The sequence below is a fragment of the Nerophis lumbriciformis genome, linkage group LG12, assembly GCF_033978685.3.
Source record: "Nerophis lumbriciformis linkage group LG12, RoL_Nlum_v2.1, whole genome shotgun sequence".
Lineage (NCBI taxonomy): Eukaryota > Metazoa > Chordata > Actinopteri > Syngnathiformes > Syngnathidae > Nerophis > Nerophis lumbriciformis.
The window spans coordinates 14,716,237-14,740,081 of NC_084559.2; the positions used below are offsets into that span (position 1 = coordinate 14,716,237).

Below are 23,845 nucleotides of genomic sequence, written 5' to 3' on the forward strand. Positions count from 1 at the left end.
ATATAGACAGCAGGACGGTGGCCATGGACGTCGGAACCCGCTAAGGAGTGTGTAACAACCCACCTGCCGAATCAACCAGCCCTGAAAATGGATGGCGCTGGAGCGTCGGCCTATACCCGGCCGTCGCCGGCAGCGAGACGCGCTTGGAGGTGCGCTCAGCGCGGCTCCCATATGATTGCGCACTGGTGTGCGTCTGGGTCGTGACAGCGTGGCACGCGAATGTCTGTGCTGCATTGGATCAGTCTCCTTTCTTTAACAGGCAAAAGCTTCATAACCTCACTAATGCCTTGCATCGTCTATATTAGATATATAACAACGGGCGGGTGCGGGCGGATGGCGGGCGGGTGCGGTTCTGATCAAATGTTACATCGGGTGGATGGCGGATGGTTGACGACTTTCTGATGCGGTTGCGGATGAAATAATTGCCTATGCGCGCATCTCTAATTCACACTATAATAAAAATAGATTAATTTTAGTGCAGAAAACCATATGCTTTGCAGCATTCACACAATTAATCCATTTTTAACTGAATAACTGACTGAATTGTCACCTCTTCATTGGTCTCTGTCTTTCATCTGGCATGCGGCACACAGTTTCAAAGCTCGGGCGAGTACCAAAAGAAAAAAAAAAAGGTCATTCACTTTATACAATAGAGGTTGGCAGTTAATGGCCGCTGGGGGCCCCTGGCCTGTGTTGGGGGTCCTTGTCGAGAGGCGCCAATGGGCGGGGGACCTGTTGGTTGGTCTGCCTTTTTGTTTTTCCTAAAAAGAAGTCCTGCTGTGATGTGCCGCAGGAGCACACGCTAACGTCTTCATCCCTCCACCCATGTGCGTGTGCAACTTGGAGGAAGACACGTTGTCTCTCTCTCTCTCTCTCTCTCTCTCTCTCCCCCCCCTCTCTCTCTCCGCGTCCTCCTCTTCCTCCTCCTCCTCTTCCTCGGGTTTCCTGTTACAAAGCCTTGGGAGCGAGAGTTGCGCTCGGCCACTTCCTTCGTGTGTGGACAAACTACATGACGGGATCTCCAGCTTTTTACGGACATTTTTCTACCGGAGGGAAGGGACCGAAAGACAAGAGGAGCGATGTGGATTGATTTATAACTTCAAAGAAAAATCGGTGATTAACGGAGAAGAGGAGGAGGAGGAGGAAGGATATCGGTTGTAACGGCGGAGTAACACGCGCAGCATCGTCGTGATCTGCCCGGTCATAATCATCATATTAATAATAATAACAAGGTAAGTTTGTTGACGTTGTTTGTGTTTAAACGTGATGGCTTCAAAGTAGACGAAGCCTCCAGAGGAGTCCGAGGCTACCGGTCAACTGTTGCCATGAAAACCTTTCCCTGGGACGTGCCGGCATCGTTTCGCTCTTTTAAAAACGTTTTTTTGTTTTTTTCCCCCGGCTTGCTTTGTGGTGCAACTTTATTCCCATTCATAGCAGAGTAAATAAAGCGCACTGCGGTCTGAAGCAGTTGGAAATGAATCAACCAATCCAATCCCTTAAAAAATGGTTTGAATAGGTTGAAAAATGTGGGATTTGTGCAACTTGGAAAAATGTCCCATTCATTTCAATGGGAACTTCCTGGAAATTTGGGAATTTTTGTAAAACCAGGAATTTTTCTAGTTCCTTAACCAACTTGGTTTTTGTCCATGGTTTTGAATGGGTTGAAGAATGTGGGAATAGTTGAAGTTTGAAAAATGATGTCATTCATTTCAATGGGAACTTCCTGGAAATTTTGGGGAAAGCGGGATTTGTTTTAAAGAAATGATTAGGAGCATGAATTGGCTGGTGTTGGAATTGTTTAAATCGGTCAAGAAATGTTGAATTAGTGACCGTTTTTATTTAAGAAATTCCTGGAATTTTGGTAAAACCGGGAATTTTTCTAGTTCTTTAACCAACTTGGTTTTTGTCCATGGTTTGAATGGGTTGAAGAATGTGGGAATAGTTGAAGTTTGAAAAATGATGTCATTCATTTCAATGGGAACTTCCTGGAAATTTTGGGGAAAGTGGGATTTTTTTTTTTTAATTATTAGGAGCATGAATGTCCTGAATGAGCTGAATTGGCTGGTGTTGGAATTGTTTAAATCGGTCAAGAAATGTTGAATTAGTGACAGTTTTTATATCAGAAATTCCTGGAATTTTGGTAAAACCGGGAATTGTTCTAGTTCCTTAACCAGCTTGGTTTTTGTCCTGAATATGTGGTGCGTTTTGACGGTGGAACGGTTGAAATGGGTTGAAAAATGTGAAAGGAGTAGTCGAACTTACGGGTGGAAATAGGTTTCCAAAAAACGGGAATTTCTCGAAATGTGTTAAATGTGGAAAAATGGTAGCTTGAATGTCCAGGATGAGTTGAATGTGTTGAAGGTGGAATGGTTTGAATGGGTTGAAGAATGTGGGAATAGCTGAAGTTTGAAAAATGATGTCATTCATTTCAATGGGAACTTCCTGGAAATTTTTGGGAAAGTGGGATTTTTTTAAAAGAAATGAATAGGAGCATGAATGTCCTGAATGAGCTGAATTGGCTGGTGTTGGAATTGTTTAAATCGGTCAAGAAATGTTGAATTAATGACAGTTTTTATATAAGAAATTCCTGGAATTTTGGTAAAACCGGGAATTGTTCTAGTTCCTTAACCAGCTTGGTTTTTGTCCTGAATATGTGGTGCGTTTTGACGGTGGAACGGTTGAAATGGGTTGAAAAATGTGAAAGGAGTAGTCGAACTTAAGGGTGGAAATAGGTTTCCAAAAAACGGGAATTTCTGGAAATGTGTTAAATGTGGAATAATGGTAGCTTGAATGTCCAGGATGAGTTGAATGTGTTGAAGGTGGAATGGTTTGAATGGGTTGAAAAATGTGGGAATAGCTGAAGTTTGAAAAATGATGTCATTCATTTCAATGGGAACTTCTTGGAAATTTGGGAATTTTGGGAAAAGCGTGATTTTTTTGAAAATGATTAGGAGCATGAATGTCCTGAATTAGCTGAATTGACTGGTGTTGGAATTGTTTAAATCGGCCAAGAAATGTTGAATTAGTGACCGTTTTTATTTAAGAAATTCCTGGAATTTTGGTAAAACCGGGAATTTTTCTAGTTCCTTAACCTACTTGGTTTTTGTCCTGAATATGAGGGGCGTTTTGACGGTGGAACGGTTGAAATGGGTTGAAAAATGTGAAAGGGGGTAGTCGATCTTAAGAGTGGAAATAGGTTACCAAAAGGAATTTCTGGAAATGTGTTGAATGTGGAAAAATGGTAGTTTGAATGTCCAGGATGAGTTGAATGTGGAATGGTTTGAATGGGTTGAAGAATGTAGGAATAGTTGAAGTTTGAAAAATGATGTCACTCATTTCAATGGGAACTTCCTGGAATTTGAGGAAAAGCGGGATTTTTTTTGAAAATGATTAGGAACTTGAATGTCCGGAATGAGCTGAATTGGTTGGTGTTGGAATTGTTTAAATCGGTCAAGAAATTATGACTTTTTAATTAAGTAATTCCTGGAATTTTGGTAAAACTGGGAATTTGTCTTGTTCCTTAACCAACTTGGTTTTTGTCCGACTTGCTTTGTGGTGCAACTTTATTCCCATTCATAGCAGAGTAAATAAAGCGCACTGCGGTCTGAAGCAGTTGGAAATGAATCAACCAAGAGGGTTAATCCCTTAAAAAATGGTTTGAATAGGTTGAAAAATGTGGGAATTGTGCAACTTGGAAAAATGTCCCATTCATTTCAATGGGAACTTCCTGGAAATTTGGGAATTTTGGTAAAACCGGGAATTTTTCTCGTTCCTTAACCAACTTGGTTTTTTGTCCATGGTTTGAATGGGTTGAAGAATGTGGGAATAGTTATGAATGTCATTAATTTTAATGGGAACTTCCTGGAAATTTTGGGGAAAGTGGGATTTTTTTTTAATTATTAGGAGCATGAATGTCCTGAATGGCTGGTGTTGGAATTGTTTAAATCGGTCAAGAAATGTTGAATTAGTGACAGTTTTTATATAAGACATTCCTGGAATTTTGGTAAAACCGGGAATTTTTCTAGTTCCTTAACCAACTTGATTTTTGTCCTGAATATGAGGAGCGTTTTGACGGTGGTAATTTGTATGTCCAGGATCAGTTGAATGTGTTGAAGGTGGAATGGTTTGAATGGGTTGAAAAATGTGAGAATTGTCCAACTTGGAAAAATGCCCCATTCATTTCAACGGGAACTTCCTGGAAATTTGGGAATTTTGGGAAAAGTGGGATTTTTTTGGAAAATGATTAGGAGCATGAATGTCCTGAATGATCTGAATTGGTTGGTGTTGGAATTGTTTAAATCGGTCAAGAAATGATGAATTTGTGACAGTTTTTAATTGAGAAATTCCTGGAATTTCGGAAAAACCGGGAATTGTTCTAGTTCCTTAACCAACTTAATTTTTGTCCTCAATATGAAGAGTGTTTTGACGGTGGAACAGTTGAAATGGGTTGAACAATGTGAAAGGAGTAGTTGAACTTAAGGGTTCAAAAAATGGGAATTCCTGGAAATTTGTTGAATTTGAAAAAATGGTAGTTGGAATGTCCAGGATGAGTTGACTGTGTTGAAGGTGGAATGGTTTGAATGGGTTGAAGAATGTGGGAATAGTTGAAGTTTGAAAAATGATGTCATTCATTTCAATGGGAACTTCCTGGAAATTTGGGGAAAAGCGGGATTTTTTGAAAATGTTTAGGAGCATGAATGAGCTGAATTGGTTGGTGTTGGAATTGTTTACATTGGTCAAGAAATTATGAGTTTTCGATTGAGTAATTCCTGGAATTTCGGGAAAACCGGGAATTTTTCTTGTTCCTTAACCAACTTCGTTTTGGTCCGACTTGCTTTGTTGTGCAACTTTATTCCCATTCATAGCAGAGTAAATAAAGCGCACTGCGGTCTGAAGCAGTTGGAAATGAATCAACCATGAGGGTTAATCCCTTAAAAAGTGGTTTGAATAGGTTGAAAAATGTGGGAATTGTGCAACTTGGAAAAATGTCCCATTCATTTCAATGGGAACTTCCTGGAAATTTGGGAATTTTTGTAAAACCGGGAATTTTTCTCGTTCCTTAACCAACTTGGTTGTTGTCCATTGTTTGAATGGGTTGAAGAATGTGGGAATAGTTATGAATGTCATTCATTTCAATGGGAACTTCCTGGAAATTCTGGGGAAAGTGGGATTTTTTTTTTTAATTATTAGGAGCATGAATGTCCTGAATGAGCTGAATTGACTGGTGTTGTAATTGTTTAAATCGGTAAAGAAATGTTGAATTAGTGACAGTTTTTATTTAAGAAATTCCTGGAATTTTGGTAAAACCGGGAATTTTCCTAGTTCCTTAACCAACTTGATTTTTGTCCTGAATATGAGGAGCGTTTTGACGGTGGTAGTTTGAATGTCCAGGATCAGTTGAATGTGGAATGGTTTGAATGGGTGGATGGATGGATGTCCAACTTGGAAAAATGCCCCCTTCATTTCAACGGGAACTTCCTGGAAATTTGGGAATTTTGGGAAAAGTGGGATTTTTTGGAAAATGATTAGAAGCATGGATGTCCTGATTGAGCTGAATTGGTTGGTGTTGGAATTGTTTAAATCGGTCAAGAAATGTTGAATTAGTGACAGTTTTTATATAAGAAATTCCTGGAATTTTGGTAAAACCGGGAATTTTTCTAGTTCCTTAACCAACTTAGTTTTTGTCCTGAATATAAAGAGTGTTTTGACGGTGGAACAGTTGAAATGGGTTGAACAATGTGAAAGGAGTAGTTGAACTTAAGGGTTCAAAAAATGGGAATTCCTGGAAATTTGTTGAATGTGGAAAAATGGTAGTTTGAATGTCCACGATGAGTTGAATGTGTTGAAGGGGGAATGGGTTGAAGAATGTGGGAATAGTTGAAGTTTGAAAAATGATGTCATTCATTTCAATGGGAACTTCCTGGAAATTTGGGGAAAAGCGGGATTTTTTGAAAATGTTTAGGAGCATGAATGAGCTGAATTGGTTGGTGTTGGAATTGTTTAAATCGGTCAAGAAATTATGAATTTTTAATTAAGTAATTCCTGGAATTTTGGTAAAACGGGGAATTTGTCTTGTTCCTTAACCAACTTGGTTTTTGTCCGACTTGCTTTGTGGTGCAACTTTATTCCCATTCATAGCGGAGTAAATAAAGCGCACTGCGGTCTGAAGCAGTTGGAAATGAATCAACCAAGAGGGTTAATCCCTTAAAAATGGTTTGAATAGATTGAAAAATGTGGGAATTGTGCAACTTGGAAACATGTCCCATTCATTTCAATGGGAACTTCCTGGAAATTTGGGAATTTTTGTAAAACCGGGAATTTTTCTCGTTCCTTAACCAACTTGGTTTTTGTCCATGGTTTGAATGGGTTGAAGAATGTGGGAATAGTTGAAGTTTGAAAAATGATGTCATTCATTTCAATGGGAACTTCCTGGAAATTTTGGGGAAAGTGGGATTTTTTTTAAAGAAATGATTAGGAGCATGAATTGGCTGGTGTTGGAATTGTTTAAATCGGTCAAGAAATGTTGAATTAGTGACCGTTTTTATTTAAGAAATTCCTGGAATTTTGGTAAAACCGGGAATTTTTCTAGTTCCTTAACCAACTTGGTTTTTGTCCTGAATCTGAGGGGGCGTTTTGACGGTGGAACGGTTGAAATGGGTTGAAAAATGTGAAAGGGGGTAGTCGATCTTAAGAGTGGAAATAGGTTACCAAAAGGAATTTCTGGAAATGTGTTGAATGTGGAAAAATGGTAGTTTGAATGTCCAGGATGAGTTGAATGTGTTGAAGGTGGAATGGTTTGAATGGGTTGAAGAATGTGGGAATAGTTGAAGTTTGAAAAATGATGTCATTCATTTCAATGGGAACTTCCTGGAATTTGGGGAAAAGCGGGATTTTTTTGAAAATGATTAGGAACATGAATGTCCGGAATGAGCTGAATTGGTTGGTGTTGGAATTGTTTAAATCGGTCAAGAAATTATGACTTTTTAATTAAGTAATTCCTGGAATTTAGGTAAAACCGGGAATTTGTCTTGTTCCTTAACCAACTTGGTTTTTGTCCGACTTGCTTTGTGGTGCAACTTTATTCCCATTCATAGCAGAGTAAATAAAGCGCACTGCGGTCTGAAGCAGTTGGAAATGAATCAACCGAGAGGGTTAATCCCTTAAAAAATGGTTTGAATAGGTTGAAAAATGTGGGAATTGTGCAACTTGGAAACATGTCCCATTCATTTCAATGGGAACTTCCTGGAAATTTGGGAATTTTGGTAAAACCGGGAATTTTTCTCGTTCCTTAACCAACTTGGTTTTTGTCCATGGTTTGAATGGGTTGAAGAATGTGGGAATAGTTATGAATGTCATTCATTTCAATGGGAACTTCCTGGAAATTTTAAGGAAAGTGGGATTTTTTTAAAGAAATGATTAGGAAGATGCATGTCCTGAATGAGCTGAATTGACTGGTGTTGGAATTGTTTAAATCGGTCAAGAAACGTTGAATTAGTGACAGTTTTTAATTGAGAAATTCCTAGAATTTTGGTAAAACCGGGAATTTTTCTAGTTCCTTAACCAACTTGGTTTTTGTCCTGAATATGAAGAGCGTTTTGACGGTGGTAGTTTGAATGTCCAGGATCAGTTGAATGTGTTGAAGGTGGAATCGTTTGAATGGGTTGAAAAATGTGGGAATTGTCCAACTTGGAAAAATGCCCCCTTCATTTCAACGGGAACTTCCTGGAAATTTGGGAATTTTGGGAAAAGTGGGATTTTTTGAAAATGATTAGGAGCATGAATGTCCTGATAGAGCTGAATTGGTTGGTGTTGGAATTGTTTAAATCGGTCAAGAAATGATGAATTTGTGACAGTTTTTAATTGAGAAATTCCTGGAATTTCGGAAAAACCGGGAATTGTTCTAGTTCCTTAACCAACTTAGTTTTTGTCCTCAATATGAAGAGTGTTTTGACGGTGGAACAGTTGAAATAGGTTGAACAATGTGAAAGGAGTAGTTGAACTTAAGGGTTCAAAAAATGGGAATTCCTGGAAATTTGTTGAATTTGGAAAAATGGTAGTTGGAATGTCCAGGATGAGTTGAGTGTGTTGAAGGTGGAATGGTTTGAAAGGGTTGAAGAATGTGGGGAAAAGCGGGATTTTTTGGAAAATGATTAGGAACATGAATGTCCTGATTGAGCTGAATTGGTTGGTGTTGGAATTGTTTAAATCGGTCAAGAAATGAGGAATTAGTGACAGTTTTTAATTGAGAAATTCCTGGAATTTCTGAAAAAACAGGAATTGTTCTAGTTCCTTAACCAACTTGGTTTTTGTCCTGAATATGAGGAGTGTTTTGACGGTGGAACGGCTGAAATGGGTTGAAAAATGTGGAAGGAGTAGTCGAACTTAAGGGTTCAAAAAACGTGAATTCCTGGAAATTTGTTGAATTTGGAAAAATGGTAGTTGGAATGTCCAGGATGAGTTGAATGTGTTGAAGGGGGAATGGTTTGAATGGGTTGAAGAAAGAATGTCGGAACAGTGGAAGTTTGAAAAATGTCTCAATTCAGGGAACTTCCTGAAAATTTGTGAATTTTGGGAAAAGCGGGATTTAAAAAAAAATGATTAGGAGCATGGATGTCCTGAATGAGCTGAATTGGTTGGTGTTGGAATTGTTTAAATCGGTCAAGAAATGGTGAATTAGCAACAGTTTTTAATTGAGTAATTCCTGGAATTTCATGAAAACCGGGAATTTTTCTAGTTCCTTAACCAATTTGGTTTTTGTCCGACTTGCTTTGTGGTGCAACTTTATTCCCATTCATAGCAGAGTAAATAAAGCGCACTGCGGTCAGGAGCAGTTGGAAAGGAATCAACCAAGAGGGTTAATCCCTTAAAAAATGGTTTGAATAGGTTGAAAACTGTGGGAATTATGCAACTTAGAAAAATGGCCCATTCATTTCAATGGGAACTTCCTGGAAATTTGGGATTTTTGGTAAAACCGGGAATTTTTCTAGTTCCTTAACCAACTTGGTTTTTGTCTATGGTTTGAATGGGTTGAAGAATGTGGGAATAGTTATGAATGTCATTCATTTCAATGGGAACTTCCTGGAAATTTTGGGGAAAGTGGGATTTTTTTTTTAAATGATTAGGAGCATGAATGTCCTGAATGAGCTGAATTGGCTGGTGTTGGAATTGTTTAAATCGGTCAAGAAATGTTGAATTAGTGACCGTTTTTATTTAAGAAATTCCTGGAATTTTGGTAAAACCGGGAATTTTTCTAGTTCCTTAACCAACTTGGTTTTTGTCCTGAATATGAGGAGCGTTTTGAAGGTGGTAGTTTGAATGTCCAGGATCAGTTGAATGTGTTGAAGGTGGAATGGTTTGAATGGGTTGAAAAATGTGGGAATTGTCCAACTTGGAAAAATGCCCCCTCATTTCAATGGGAACTTCCTGGAAATTTGGGAATTTTGGGAAAAGTGGGATTTTTTGAAAATGATTAGGAGCATGAATGTCCTGAATGAGCTGAATTGGTTGGTGTTGGAATTGTTTAAATCGGTCAAGAAATTATGAATTTGTGACAGTTTACAATTGAGAAATTCCTGGAATTTCGGAAAAACCGGGAATTGTTCTAGTTCCTTAACCAACTTGGTTTTTGTCCTGAATATGAGGAGTGTTTTGACGGTGGAACGGTTGAAATGAGTTGAAAAATGTGAAAGGAGTAGTCGAACTTAAGGGTTCAAAAAACGTGAATTCCTGGAATTTGTTGAATTTTGAAAAATGGTAGTTGGAATGTCCAGGATGAGTTGAGTGTGTTGAAGGTGGAATGGTTTGAATGGGTTGAAGAAAGAATGTCGGAATAGTGGAAGTTTGAAAAATGTCTCATTAATTTCAATGGGAACTTCCTGGAAATTTGGAGAAAAGCGGGATTTTTTTGAAAATGTTTAGGAGCATGCATGTCCTGAATGAGCTGAATTGGTTGGTGTTGGAATCATTTAAATCGTTCAAGAAATGTTGAATTAGAGACCATTTTTAATTGAGAAATTCCTGGAATTTTGGTAAAATGTGGGAAAAGTTGAAGTTTGAAAAACGTCTCATTAATTTCAAAGGGAACTTCCTGAAAATTTGTGAATTTTGGGAAAAGCGGGATTTAAAAAAAAATGATTAGGAGCATGGATGTCCTGAATGAGCTGAATTGGTTGGTGTTGGAATTGTTTAAATCGGTCAAGAAATGATGAATTAGCAACAGTTTTTAATTGAGTAATTCCTGGAATTTCATGAAAACCGGGAATTTGTCTTGTTCCTTAACCAACTTGGTTTTTGTCCGACTTGCTTTGTGGTGCAACTTTATTCCCATTCATAGCAGAGTAAATAAAGCGCACTGCGGTCTGAAGCAGTTGGAAAGGAATCAAACAAGGGAGTGAATCCCTTAAAAAATGGTTTGAATAGGTTGAAAAATGTGGGAATTGTGCAACTTGGAAAAAGTGTCCCATTCAGTTCAATGGGATCTTCCTGGAAATTTTGGGAAAAAGTGGGATTTTTTTTAAAGAAATGATTAGGACCATGAATGTCCTGAATGAGCTGAATTGGTTGGTGTTGGAATTGTTTAAGTCGGTCAAGAAATGTTGAATTAGAGACCTTTTTTAATTGAGAAATTCCTGGAATTTTGGTAAAACCAAGAATTTCTGTAGTTCCTTAATCAACTTGGTTTTTGTCCTGAATATGAGGGGCGTTTTGACGGTGGAGCGGTTGAAATGGGTTGAAAAATGTGAAAGGAGTAGTCGAACTTAAGGGTGGAAATATGTCACCAAAAAACGTGAATTCCTGGAAATGTGTTGAATGTAGAAAAATGTTAGTTTGAATGAGTTGAATGTGTTGAAGGTGGAATGGTTTGAATGTGTTGAAGAATGTGGGAATTGTGGAAGTTTGAAAAATAGCCCTGCGATGAGGTGGCGACTTGTCCAGGGTGTACTCCGCCTTCCGCCCGATTGTAGCTGAGCTCCAGCGCCCCCGCGACCCCGGAGGGAATAAGCAGTAGAAAATGGATGGATGGATGGATGGATGAAAAATAGCCAAATAATTTTAAATGGGGAAAATACAAAAAAAAAAAAAGGAATTATGGGAAATCCGGGATTTTTTTTTAGAATTGTTGAAGTAGAGCAGAAAATTCCTGAAACATGTTTGGAATTTCTGTATCGAATTTCTGTATCGATCCGTTGTGGTGAAGAAGGAGCTGAGCCGGAAGGCAAAGCTCTCAATTTACCGGTCGATCTACGTTCGGTACCACTGGATTGGCAGACCGGGGTGGTGGTTCCTCTCTTTAAGAAGGGGAACCGGAGGGTGTGTTCTAACTATCGTGGGATCACACTCCTCAGCCTTCCCGGTAAGGTCTATTCAGGCGTACTGGAGAGGAGGCTACGCCGGATAGTCGAACCTCGGATTCAGGAGGAACAGTGTGGTTTTCGTCCTGGTCGTGGAACTGTGGACCAGCTCTATACTCTCGGCAGGGTCCTTGAGGGTGCATGGGAGTTTGCCCAACCAGTCTACATGTGTTTTGTGGACTTGGAGAAGGCATTCGACCGTGTCCCTCGGGAAGTCCTGTGGGGAGTGCTCAGAGAGTATGGGGTATCGGACTGTCTGATTGTGGCAGTCCGCTCCCTGTATGATCAGTGCCAGAGCTTGGTCCGCATTGCCGGTAGTAAGTCGGACACGTTTCCAGTGAGGGTTGGACTCCGCCAAGGCTGCCCTTTGTCACCGATTCTGTTCATAACTTTTATGGACAGAATTTCTAGGCGCAGTCAAGGCGTTGAGGGGATCTGGTTTGGTGGCTGCAGGATTAGGTCTCTGCTTTTTGCAGATGATGTGGTCCTAATGGCTTCATCTGGCCAGGACCTTCAGCTCTCACTGGATCGGTTCGCAGCTGAGTGTGAAGCGACTGGGATGAGAATCAGCACCTCCAAATCTGAGTCCTTGGTTCTCGCCCGGAAAAGGGTGGAGTGCCATCTCCGGGTTGGGGAGGAGACCCTGCCCCAAGTGGAGGAGTTCAAGTACCTCGGAGTCTTGTTCACGAGTGAGGGAAGAGTGGATCGTGAGATCGACAGGCGGATCGGTGCGGCATCTTCAGTAATGCGGACGCTGTATCGATCCGTTGTGGTGAAGAAGGAGCTGAGCCGGAAGGCAAAGCTCTCAATTTACCGGTCGATCTACGTTCCCATCCTCACCTATGGTCATGAGCTTTGGGTTATGACCGAAAGGACAAGATCACGGGTACAAGCGGCCGAAATGAGTTTCCTCCGCCGGGTGGCGGGGCTCTCCCTTAGAGATAGGGTGAGAAGCTCTGTCATCTGGGGGGAGCTCAAAGTAAAGCCGCTGCTCCTCCACATCGAGAGGAGCCAGATGAGGTGGTTCGGGCATCTGGTCAGGATGCCACCCGATCGCCTCCCTCCGGAGGTGTTTAGGGCACGTCCGACCGGTAGGAGGCCACGGGGAAGACCCAGGACACGTTGGGAAGACTATGTCTCCCGGCTGGCCTGGGAACGCCTCGGGATCCCCCGGGAGGAGCTGGACGAAGTGGCTGGGGAGAGGGAAGTCTGGGCTTCCCTGCTTAGGCTGCTGCCCCCGCGATCCGACCTCGGATAAGCGGATGAAGATGGATGGATGGAAACCCAATGTCTAAGTTACATTTAAACCAGTGTGGGTGGCACTGGGGGCAGGTGGATAAAGTGTCTTGCCAAAGGACACAATGGCAGTGACTAGGATGGCGGAAGCGGGGATCGAACCCGGAACCCTCAAGTTGCTGGCACGGCCAAACTACCAACCGAGCTATGCCGCCCCACAAGGTGTGGGCGAGAGGCCAAACCACATTGTTTTAAAATATCCATATCTGTGTGGACGTGACCTAAGCAAATAGGGTTGGGGTTGGTTTAGGTCAGGGGTCGGCAACCTTTACCAGGCAAAGATCCATTTTGACCAGTTTCACAAATTATAGAAGACAATGGGAGCCGCGAAATTTTTTTGAAATTTTAAATGAAATAACACTGCATACAAAAGTTTTTTTTGCTTTGTGCTGGGGTCTCAGACACGCTGCCCACACCTTTATGTGGAATTTGAAAGCTGGTGCGGCACGCGGGTTTTAAAATGAATGGCGTTTGTCAGCGTCATGCGTGCCGTGATGGTACAGCATATAGCACCCACTTCAGCCAGCGTGCCTGAACAGCCACACGTTGTACGGGACTTCCGCTTGCTTACGTTGGTGACAGCAAGGCAGGGCCGGCCCGTGGCATAGACCGTATAGGCAAATGCTAAGGGCGCCGTCCATTAGGGGGCGCCACGCCAGTTCCACAAATGTTGGAGAAAAAAAAAAAAAATAAATAAATAAGTTGGTACTATTATTTCTAAATACAAAAAATAATCCCACGTTAATTAAAATGCAAAGTAAAGCCTATTTAATAGAAATATTATTTGTTACAACAAATTTATTTAATAGAAATATTATTTGTAACACAACATAAACACAACAGGACAAATACCCAGAATCCCATGCAGTCCTAACTCTTCCCGCTACCAAACCCGCCCACCTCAACGACGCACAGAGAGGGGGGGGGGGGTTGATGTGTGAGGGAGCAGGGTTGGGGTGGGGGCGGGGTTTGGTGATAGCAGGGGTGTATAATGTAGCACGGAAGAGTCAGGGCTGCATGGGATTCTGGGTGTTTGTGCTGTTGTGTTTATGTTGTGTTAAGGTGCAGATGTTCTCCCGAAATGTGTTTGTCATTCTTGTTTGGTTTTGGTTCAAAGTGTGGCGCATTATTAATAAGAGTGTTAAAGTTGTTTTATATGGTCACCGTCAGTGTCTGTGTGGCTGTTGACCAAGTATGCTTTGCTGTCACGTACGTGTGCAAGCAGAAGATGTATATTGTATAACAAGTGTTGGGCCAGCACGCTGTTAATACAGATTGTAGAGGGCGCTAAATGTTGTACCATCATGGCACGCCCTTATTATAGCCGTAAGGGTGAAAATCGGTGAATATTAATCCCGGGAGTTTTCTGCGAGAGGCACTAAAATCCGGAAGTCTCACGAGAAAATTGGGGGGTTCAGCAAGTAAGCTGCTGAGCCGCATCAGAGTGATCAAAGAGTCGCATGCGGCTCCGGAGCCGCGGGTTGCCGACCCCTGGTTTAGGTCTATGTTCAGCAGTGTTTTGTGTCCAAATAAAGAGGTCACTTGAATGCCAGCATTCATCGGGCTCAAATTGTGAAAGACAGAGTCATCATTTTCACACATTGGTCACCAATCTAGAGTACAGGCCGAGACCATATTGGGAATCTTTATGGTGTGCGGAGAGAAGACTGTGCAGTGGTGCGAATTTCCCGCCATCAATATCTTGTTGAACATTTTTTTTCCCCCCCAAGTGTGGATATATGTATATCCTATTCCCAGTAAAACCTGTTAAAGCTTACATGTTTGCCGCAGTTAAACTCTTATAATTCCACAACCTGTTCTTCCCTCATGGTGTTTTGCCTTAATGAGGAAAGTATTAGCTTCAGTTGAGTGATTGTTGTAATTATTGGGGTGGGGGCAGGGGTCCACACATGAACAGCGAGAAGTAATGTTTTTTTTGTTTAAAGGAGGGTGGTGATTTAGGAGGAGGGGGTGTTTTTTTCTACTTTTACAAGGTGAATGGTGCCAGTGCCAGTTAACTAACAGACAGAACATGAGGGGTGAAACTGGTTTTCTGGGAGACGTTTGTGTTAATATGATGAAGGAGGGAGGGGCAACACACTCTCACTTCCCGTCAATATACTTTTTAGATATTCAGGGCTTTTTATAGCCGTCATTTGCTGCACAGATTGCTGTCATCTTTGTGTGTCACTGAGTCAACAGCAAAGCGAGAGGACTGTAATATCAGCGGTGTTAGCTGCAGCAAGACATTGACATTTGGATTGGGTATAAAGCGGAGGATAATCCATTCGCAATTCTGTTTACTTACCTTGTAATTTGTCACATCAAGTTCAACGACCCTTAGAAATAGACATAATCCTTAAATATGAATACACAGAGTAGATTATGCTAGATTTGATGCAGGTTAGGGGGAGGATTTTGCCAAGTCGGTAAATCAGTTTCTCTTTTGCATGATTCCCAGTTTGGACAGAAAGTCTTAAAAAAATCTGTTTAATCTCAGGAGAGTTTCAACAAAGACACACACGCACACACACTTTGTGCAGCCCTCTGACCCCAGATGTTAATGCCTCTATTCAGAGCACCATAGGACTCCTGAAGACTGGATATCTTTATTGTCGGACAGACAATGGACTCCACATCCTGACAGCCAGCCTCCTTCCCATCTTGCCTCATGCACTCTTCACACGTTTCTCTCTCTCTCTCACACACACACACACACACACACACACACACACACACACACACACATAGACATCCCAGTGTTTCCCATAAATTCATTACATACATTCGGTGCTAACTGTTCGCCCTTGCACATAACCACATCATAATAGGATTGTCTGTCAATGTAGCTTGTTCCTACAACTCTGTACAGTTGGTAGAGGTTTTGCATCCAGGTTTTCCCTTAGATTGCCTAAATACCTGGGACGGTACTGCCTAAATACCTGGGACGGTGGAGGCTAGGGTTAGGGGCGTGGTCACCTTGACAGCATTGTATAATTTACAATGATAAGATTTGATTTAAAAAGACTAACCCCATGTTGCAAATTAGACAACAACATTATCTACCCGTGCACTGCCACAAATACGAACATGCTGTTGATTTGGCGTCAGCTCGTTTGCAGTCTTGCAGGTCGACTCGCTGGACTTCCATGCATGCAGCGTGGGATCAATCTCCACTGAGTGACTGTGTGAATGTGAGCGCTTGTCTGACTCGATGAAAGCGCCGAGTGATTGACTGTTCTAGTCAGCCGTTTGCAGGGAAGTTGGCTGGGGTAAAGAGAGCAATTATCCCTATAGTTAAACACATATATGTAACCCAATGCCCATCCCTGATTGATGCTGTGTATTCCTGCATGCGCACCACCCATCTGTTGGATGCCTTTATATTTTCTGTGTCCGCAAATGTGACAGAAACTGTGTGTTTTGACACTGAAGGGTCAACATTGCATCATGTCCGTTAAGTCACCACGGTGCCAGATGTCTCCTGCCTGCTCTATGTTTAATTGTCATCAGCGTGTCACATGCATCACGTCAACGCAACAGATACTGAAGGTCACATGGCAGGCTGCTCAACGCACTGCAAACTCCGGTGATAATGTGATGATTCTGGGTTACGTAACTAGGGATGATAAGAAATTATCGAGTTCGAGCCTATTATGGAATCCTCTAATCAAACCGATTCCTTATCGATTCTCTTATTGAGTCCAGATAGGTTGTTGTAGATGGAAAAAACACACAATATTTGGTTTAACAAAAGCTCACTTTTATTATATAAGAAAAAAATTAAATCTAATAAATAAATAAATATTGACTGTTACCCCCCTAAAAAAATAAAATAAATAAATATTGACTGTTGTTATATTAAGTGGGATTTTTCAGAAAAAACAAATATATACAGTAACACAAAAACAACCTGTCTCTGTGATCACTATAGGTGTATAAATAATAATATAGTGTTGAATAAAATCAGTCCCTTGGGCACAAAACTGAAAATAATACAGCTCTCCAAAAAGTGCACTTATGCTGCTATTTGACATAACTGTTTTGTCAAGACGGGGACTATGGCGTGGTTTGTTCTCCCGAGGTGCAAGTGAATTGGACTGGTCATGGCGTGAAGGTAGATACATTTTTAATAATAACACTCAAAAGAACAAAAGGCGCGCTCAAGGCGGATGTACAACTTGACTAATGAAAACAAAAGACTTGCACGGGGGCAAAAAACTAGGAACAACAAAAAAAACACTAACTGTGGCAATAATAAACAAACTTACTTGGCATGGACATGAAGTGCGCAGAGGTGGACAGAGTGTGACAGGGGGCATAAATGCGGGGATGTCGTCAGGACGAACAACAGAAAATGAATGAACTTAAATACTATGGACATGATTAGTGAAAGCAGGTGCGTGACTCAAAACGTGAAACAGGTGTGTGACGTGACAGGTGAAAACTAATGGTTGCTATGGTGACAAACAAGAGTGCACAATGAGTCCAAACGTGGAACAGGTGAAACTAATGGGTAATCATGCAAACAAGACAAGGGAGTGAAAAGCCAGAAACTAAACAAAACATGACTTAAAACAAAACATGATTACACAGACATGACATGTTTGTTATGATGCTTTGACATTTTTGCACTTTATTTCTTTATTGAAAGAACATTCTATGAAGAGAAAAGTTGTTTGCAAATGTGGTTACAATGCTAACAAATGAAAAGTTAAAGCTAAAAAAAGAAATACACTGCATTGAGTTAACACTATTTCTTTATAGGGGGAAAGATGTGATGTTATGAGCTAGGCTAGGGAATATAACAACTACACTTCCCAGCATGCAACGGGAGTGACGAGCATGCGCGGTAGCCCCGAAAAGTGTTGTTGCATGTCGCCACGCCGGCAGCTAAGAATGAGGTTATGAACACGCTGTGAAAGTAAAGGTCAAGAACTCAGCCAACACGCCTCGTCTGCATTATTTATAATTAGACAGACAACACATATACAGTGTGATTTTGTTTTGTTTACAAGGAAAGAAAAACAAAAGTTAAAAAAGGGAGATCATGTCATATATGTTGTATATATATGTATGTGCTGCGGTTGCTTTAAAGGGGAACATTATCACAATCAATTTCAGAAGGGTTAAAACCATTAAAAATCAGTTCCCAGTGGCTTATTTTATTTTTCGAAGTTTTTTTCAAAATTTTACCCATCACGCAATATCCCTAAAAAAAAGCTTCAAAGTGCCTGATTTTAACCATCGTTATATACACCCGTCCATTTTCCTGTGACGTCACATAGTGATGCCAACACAAACAAACATGGCAGAAAGAACAGCAAGCTATAGCGACATTAGCTCGGATTCAGACTCGGATTTCAGCGGCTTAAGCGATTCAACAGATTACGCATGTATTGAAACGGATGGTTGTAGTGTGGAGGCAGGTAGCGAAAACGAAATTGAAGAAGAAACTGAAGCTATTGAGCCATATCGGTTTGAACCGTATGCAAGCGAAACCGACGAAAACGACACGACAGCCAGCGACACGGGAGAAAGCGAGGACAAATTCGGCGATCGCCTTCTAACCAACGATTGGTATGTGTTTGTTTGGCATTAAAGGAAACTAACAACTATGAACTAGGTTTACAGCATATGAAATACATTTGGCAACAACATGCACTTTGAGAGTGCAGACAGCCCAATTTTCATCAATTAATATATTCTGTAGACATACCCTCTGTCCAGTCCAGTTGGAAATGCATCTGCTTTGAGTGTAGCAGGATATCCACACATTCTTGCCATCTCTGTCGTAGCGTGTGCGGAACAAACGTCCATTTTCTTGCCACTTTCGCATCTTTGGGCCACTGGTGCAACTTGAATCCGTCCCTGTTCGTGTTGTTACACCCTCCGACAACACACCGACGAGGCATGATGTCTCCAAGGTACGGAAAACAGTCGAAAAAACGGAAAATAACAGAGCTGATTTGACTCGGTGTTTGAGAAAATGACGGATTGCTTCCCGATGTGACGTCACAACCGCTCCGAGAGCGAATATTAGAAAGGCGTTTAATTCGCCAAAATTCACCCATTTAGAGTTCGGAAATCGGTTAAAAAAATATATGGTCTTTTTTCTGCAACATCAAGGTATATATTGACGCTTACATAGGTCTGGTGATAATGTTCCCCTGCCGTAAAGGAGGTGCGTTGCTAGCCTGGTCGCTATGTTTCCGGTTAGTCGTAAAAGTGTTCGTCATGTGTTTGTACCCTGCTCAAATCTCTCAGTAAAGTTATTCATTGGATTATTACCTTTTCTTTTGAACTTTATTACACCTTGGAGCGCTTTTTACGGTCCATTGTTTTTCCTGCTTTCGCTATCTGCGTCTAGTGACTGAGCTACGTGACGTCATTTCTTGTGATGTCACACGGGGCATTTCTTGTCGGGACGGGATTCGAATAAAGAACCAACTCTTTTTCTTTATTATAGTGGTCTCGATAACGGGTACCGGTTCTCAAAAAGGGATTCGAGTCCGAGGATTCGGTTCTTTTCTTATCGAACAACCGGGAGAACCGGTTTCGAGTATCATCCCTATACGTAACTTGGTTTCGCGTACAGGATCACACACACAGGCTATTCAGTCCTTTGGCCATCTGAGTTTGTTACAGATTAACGTATGTCAGACGCTCTGCATTATCCTTTTACTGAGCTACAGCACCAGCTCCCCGCAGTCAAAACACAATAGGCTTGCGATCCTGAGGATTCGATTCATCCAGTCTGCTTTTTTTTGCCTTCATTTTAGAAAGCCCTTTCAGAGCCAGATTAGATTTTGTTTTAGCTGCCATGTGTTTTGTGCCCGGTGCCACGCTGATGCTGCATCAACAGTATCGACCGACTCAGTTTGCTGTGACGCTTCACGGTGTCTGCACGTGTTTGCGTTGAACCAAGTTATGGTTCACGTCAGGCCAGATGTAAGGTCTGGAGAGTGGAACAGATGGGTTGTGTGTCACTGAATCTGTGTGTGTGCTGGAGGGGAACAGCAGGGCTGATGTTTGTGTGAATGGACTTTGTGCTAACGTGCATGGTCCTCGCATGTACTTGCCTTATTAGGGATATTTGTCTACTTATTAGGACAGTACAGTCAGACACACACCGGAAGACACTTCACTAGTCACACCGACGCAATCTCGTGAGACGCATTCCTAATGCCCAAGTGTTTCTCCTTTACCTAAATACATTTCGTGGTTATGCTGCACTCCAACGTGCACGAAGGAAGAAAATCTAATCGAAAAAAATTAAGTAGTCACATGTAGCTACACTGAGGAAGGACAACATGACTTTTTTAACTTCAACTTGAAGCAGACTCTTCTGGTGGCAGTGCTTCAAAGACCAGGAAAGTGAACGGTAAATCGTAAAATATTCAAGAAAGCGTAGAAATGGCGACCACGTCCCAAGTTAAATGTTTTATATTTGAACATGTGGAAGGATCTGCTCCTTGGAAACGGACAGTCAGGCTGAGCCAGTCATAGGCCACCATGTTAAACTGCACACTCTCATCTAGTGGCCAATAACAATAACAATATCAATACAACACATTTCTGGTTCATTTAGCCATTTTTATGCTTGCAAATGTTTAATTTAGGCCAAAAATAGTAGAATGTGCTTATTAAAAAAAGCAATACAGAGTGAAGAATTTCAGTTTCAGTTCAGTTCAGTTCAGTTTCAGTTAGGGACAGAGGTGGGTAGAGTAGCCAGCATTTGTACTCAAGTAAGAGTACTGTTACTTTAGAGATTTAATACTCAAGTAAAAGTAAGGAGTAGTCACCCAAATATTTACTTGAGTAAAAGTAAAAAGTATGTTGTGAAAAAACTACTCAAGTACTGAGTAACTAATGAGTAACATACACACACATATCATATATATATATATATATATATATATATACATACATACATTGATATATACAGTATATAATTTATATTTATTTATTTTGCCGTTTTTGTTTACATGTTAAAGGTGTTTTAATGAATATACATGCATGTTTAACACATATAGATTCCTTTCTTTCATGAAGACAAGAATATAAGTTGGTGTATTACCTGATTCTGATGACTTGCATTGATTGGAATCAGACAGTAGTGATGATAACGTCCACATTTTCGAATGGAAGAGAAAAAAAAGTCTTCCTTTCTGTCCAATACCACATGAAAGTGGTTGATTTTTGGCATCTTATTTGTCCAGCTTCCATATTCGTTTTTATACACTTTACAAGAAATACATTGGCGGCAAACTCCGTAGCTTGCTAGCTTGTTTGCGCTGGCTTTCGGAGACTCTTATTTTGAAAGCGCAGGCGCGATGGAGCGGCACTTTTATTGTGAAGACAGGAATTGTGCAGTCAGTCTTTAGGCTTTTGACGGGAAGTACGGTTGAAATAAAAAAAGGGTCTTTTTTCCTTCACATTTTTGATTGATTGATTGCAACTATTATTAGTAGATTGCACAGTACAGTACATATTCCGCACAATTGACCACTAAATGGTAAGACCCGATTAAGTTTTTCAACTTGTTTAAGTCAGGTCATGTGACCCCTGGCTCTGTTTGATTGGTCCAACGTCACCAGTGACTGCATCTGATTGGTGGAACGAAGTGAAACGTCACCAGTAAGGCAGGCACTATGAAGGTCTGTCTGACAAACCAAAACAAACAAAGCGTGCATTAACAGATCGATAAAAATTAGTAGCGAGTAGCGAGCTGAATGTAGATAAAAGTAGCGGAGTAAAAGTAGCGTTTCTTCTCTATAAATATACTCAAGTAAAAGTAAAAGTATGTTGCATTAAAACTACTCTTAGAAGTACAATTTATCCCAAAAGTTACTCAAGTAGATGTAACGGAGTAAATGTAGCGCGTTACTACCCACCTCTGGTTAGGGATGTCCCGATCCAGGTTTTTGCACTTCCGATCCGATACCGATATTGTTTTTGCACTTCCGATCCGATACCGATACTGACCGATACTGGCCTATCCGAGCATGTATTAAAGTTTAAAGTTACTTAGCCTACTTAGTTGTCAGAATCATGTTGAAAAGGGTTTTAGTACTCTTGATAACAACTAGCCAGCTGAATTAGGGGAGTTTGAATAATACACAATGGTTGGTAACAAGAAACTGACCTGTTTATTCAAGGATAAACACAAACTAGACAAAATTATACATGACAAACAGAAATGGCATCATTGAACTAGGGCTGGGCGATATGGCTTTTTTTTAATATTGCGATATTTTAAGGCCATATTGCGATACACAATATATATCTCGATATTTTGCCTTAGCCTTGAATGAACACTTGATGCATATAATCACAGCAGTATGATGATTCTATGTGTTTTGATTGATTGATTGAGACTTTTATTAGTAGGTTGCACAGTGAAGTACATATTCCGTACAATTGACCACTAAATGGTAACACCCGAATGAGTTTTTCAACTTGTTTAAGTCGGGGTCCACTTAAATGGATTCATGATACAGATATATACTATCAGATATATACTATCATCATAATAGAGTCATCACACAAGATAATCACGTTGAATTATTTACATTATTTATAATCCGAGGTGTGGAGGGGGGCGCCGGATGTAAGTGTCAAAAAGACAAGTAAAAGAGTTTGATATGAGAATAAATCTAAAGTTAAAATATAAGGTAGAAATGCACCCATTTGCAGGAAATGTAGTCTTGATTTTCAAAATTTTCTTTCAGGGCTTGCATGTCTACATTAAAACATTCTTCTTCATACTGCATTAATATATGCTACTTTTAAACTTTCATGCAGAGAGGGAAATCACAACTAAAAAAATCACTAATTGTTTCATACGGTGTTGACGTGGAAATGTTTGCCTCGGCGATGGTGTGGACGTGTGGCACCGAATGGAGATAAGCGTCTCGACAGACGTCACAATATTTGAACAATGATGACGAAAACGGTTTTCTCTGTCGTGTCCGTGTGTCGAAAATTGTTATGCGCTTATTTTTTTATTTGATTTTGTGCGTGGCATAGATTTGCCGTGCGCAGAGGACGCTTTGAGCAGGCGCGCACCTTAGCGGCTGCGCTAGCATCACAGCTAACGTTAGCCATGCTGCTACCTTGCTCTCTGCTGGGTTAGGGCGTATACTTATATGACGTATGACGTGACAGTATGTGACGTGTGTAAGAAGGTGCGCTCGCTGTCTGTGAGAGGGAGACACAGGAAAGAGTGAGAAGAGCCTGTCGTGTAATGCCAGCAGCTAAAAGCAACTGCGTTAGAATCCACAGACATGTGGATGTGCTGAAGGTGTGCTGGAAAATGCGGAACGGTGCTTAGGGAACAGCAGAAAAGTGGAATGTATTACCGTATTTTCCGCACCATAAGGCGCCCTGGGTTAAAAGCCGCGCCTTCAATGAACGGCATATTTCAAAACTTTGTCCACCTATAAGCCGCCCGGTGTTGTAAGCCGCATCTAACTGCGCTAAAGGAATGTCAAAAAAACAGTCAGATAGGTCAGTCAAACTTTAATAATATATTAAAAACCAGCGTTCTAACAACTCTGTTCACTCCCAAAATGTACGCAAATGTGCAATCACAAACATACGTATATCAACATGGACAGAGCTGCGTGAAAAAAGCCACCCGGTCTCTTCGCGTAAACTTAAACTTACCTTAACCACTCGCTCATCTTTTCTTCATCCATCCCTTCGAGTTAGCTTTTATGATGACGCCGGCTGGAAAGGCTGGAAAGGTCTCTTTTGGCAAGGTCTTCCTTTTGAATATCACCATGGGTGGAAGTTTCTGGCCATTAGCATGGCAAGCTAGAACCACAGTGAAGGATGACTTCTCATTCCCTGTGGTGCGAATATTCACCGTACGTGCTCCAGTTGCTGTGAAATAATAATCCGTGTGCGGATGGAGAGATTGCGTCTTTTCATGAACCGGATCCCGGTCGCTTAGTAGGAGCCATTTTGTGGTCTTTACAGATGTAAACACACAAAGGAAATGAAACGTACGGTGATATCCGCGCGCTTTTTCTTCTTCTACGCGGGCGGGTGGTTGCTTACAGTAGAAGAAGAAGCGCTTCCTGTTCTATGGGGGCGGGTGCTTACCTTGGCGGTTGCTTGCGTAGAAGAAGAAGCGCTTCCTCTTCTACCGGGAAAAAAGATGGCGGCTGTTTACCGAAGTTGCGAGATCG

General features: G+C 41.1%; 1 protein-coding gene across 1 annotated transcript in view; it reads left to right on the plus strand.

The window, feature by feature from the left end:
- Positions 1–970: 970 nt before the first annotated feature.
- Positions 971–23,845, plus strand: part of LOC140679259 (semaphorin-4C-like) — a 391,991-nt gene continuing 369,116 nt past the window's right edge. Inside the window, exon 1 of the mRNA XM_072914311.1 lies at positions 971–1,232. The gene's annotated coding sequence lies outside the window, so the exon portion shown is untranslated. The remainder of the gene's footprint in view (positions 1,233–23,845) is intronic.